We start from the raw sequence: 2500 nt of genomic DNA, 5'->3' as shown, positions 1-2500 counted from the left end.
TCATCATCATCATCATCATCATCATCATCTTCACCATCACCATCATCATTACTATTACTATTACTATTATCATTATCATTATCATTAACATATATTACTGATAATCATCAGTATTGTAAATCCAAATACATATTTTATTGGTATTTTCAATGCACACCGTAATGATAATGAGTATAATATACCATTAGTAATTAGATCGGTAACAACCAATTAAACTAAAAGGTACTATGATATATGATTTACCTAATTTGATTTTATTTTCTCCCACCACCAACAATAATGTCAAAACACACATCAATGATCAAAATTGCTATTGCCACAACTAACAGAATTATCATCACGCTGACTGCGGCGCTACACACAAGGCCAATAAAGGTGCTGGTAAGGACACAACAGCTGCAATATTAACGTTAACGAAGACGATAATGGGTAGCAATGACGGCGACAACTGCAATACTTGTTTTTCACCGCAACGCTCACCTTCTCTCGTTAAATATTCACGACAAATGCTCCCGCCATTCATGAGGACAGACACGTACAGTTTAGATGCAAGGTAGGGACATCCCGCAGCACTTTTACGGCCGCTGAATACTGAAAAATGGTCGAATCGAGAAAAAACACCGGCCGATGGTGTGTGATGAGCATAGTAGAAACGGAAATTAAATGTAAATATCTTATGACTAGAATGAAAAGAGTACTTAAAGAGTGCAAGAGGGGGGAGGGGGTATAATCAGGAGAAAAATCGAAGTAGAGTTAAGGAATGACGAAAATATAGAAACAAAAAGAATGAATATTGAACACAGAATGCTGAAAACGGTTTCAAAAGAATACTAAAAAATGGCGCTATAAAAAGCAAAATAAAACAAAATCGGTAGAAAAATGAAGCATAGAATCATCGTGATATAAATAAGAAATAAAATTCTAGTACCAATAAACCACAGACTCAATTGTACATAGAAAAAATATAAACTGAACAGCATACTCAGTATCTCTAATACCAAATTCAGTCTCAAGGCATTACGTACACTGAAGTCGGGAGAGAAAGTATTCGGTTTACAGCTCTTACTCACATCAGCAAAAGTAACATGTCCCAGAAATACGTGTCTAAGCTTAGTTCGGGCAACGGAACGGCATGATACCTAATCCGACATTCAATAATACCTAATCTGACGTTCATAATGTTAGTGGACAGGCATCATCGTGTTCATTAGTTCTGCTATTAATAACCCCGCAGTTTTATTTTTACGTTTCCATCATGAAATACTTACAATATGCAAGAAGGAGAAAAAGAAAAAAACATATTTACGAAAATCAGTTCGTATTTGTGTTATTGATTTTCCTAAAAGAGGTACGGGATTTTCATGACCAATGCTCCTTCATCTAGAGACGGTTATAATATTCTAAAGTATTCACGAATTCAGCTCGCATTGTATATGTGTTACTATTTTTGGAGCGGACGGTTTGGGAAATACGCGATTCAGTGTGTAACGTACATCTGAAAATATTACACCATGAGCAGCTGTACATCACATGTCATGTTATCGAGAGCGAAAAATTTACAGGCTTAAAGCAGTGAAACAAAGCGAATGAATATAGCCTCTGTACATTATGTTTACACACTATCAATATACTGTTTCACAGTCTTGTGAAACAGTATATTAATTATATTGTAATTAATTATACTGTAATACCAGCAGCAATGACAATTTTGATTATCTTGCTAACGGTAAGAATGATAGTAATGTCGATAGTAAGAAAAAATAACAAAAATGACGATGGCAGTCGATACAACAAGAAAGCAACAATGATGATAAGAGCATAGCTTGAATATCAATTTTCTTGATGCTCTTCAAGACCTCAGAGAGCCAAATGAAACGGAAAAAGACATAAGCTGAAGACAGTTCGAGACAGAATTGACTGAAGATAAACCGCATTAAGTTCGGGAGAAGTGAGACAATAGTATAAGAAGCTCTGGAGACAAGACAAGGCAGAAAATAAGAACTGAAGACAGAGCTATAGATGAACAAATGGATCTTCGCTGCAAGGGAGATGAACACCAGGAGAAAAAAATATAGTTTACTACGGGTCAAATAGATTAAACAAAGCAATCGATAATGAATCTTGGCTTTCTGAGTTAACGTTTCCATGGTGTCGCTGAAAATGCACAGAAATTTGACAGAACACGTGCAAAACAGTCACCATTCAAAGAAGAAATAGGTAAAGAGAGAAGGTAACACCTTTTGCATTTATCATTATTCTCAGCTTCTGGACTGTATATGAACGTGCAATTTTAATTCTTGAGTAAAAAAAAAAAGACTACAGAATCTGCTCATTCAAATGACCTGTGAATTCGGTGACATTAGAAAAAACCCAGCCTGGAATGGAACAAAGTAAAAGATAGAAAAATAAAGAAAATCCCACATCTCTTTATGAAACCAAAAAAGATTATTAACAGAGAGGAAATACGTATTGCACTTGTATCGAAAGTGAAACATTGCAA

Source organism: Penaeus chinensis, chromosome 29, assembly GCF_019202785.1.
Source record: "Penaeus chinensis breed Huanghai No. 1 chromosome 29, ASM1920278v2, whole genome shotgun sequence".
NCBI lineage: Eukaryota > Metazoa > Arthropoda > Malacostraca > Decapoda > Penaeidae > Penaeus > Penaeus chinensis.
This window is presented reverse-complemented; position numbering follows the sequence as displayed.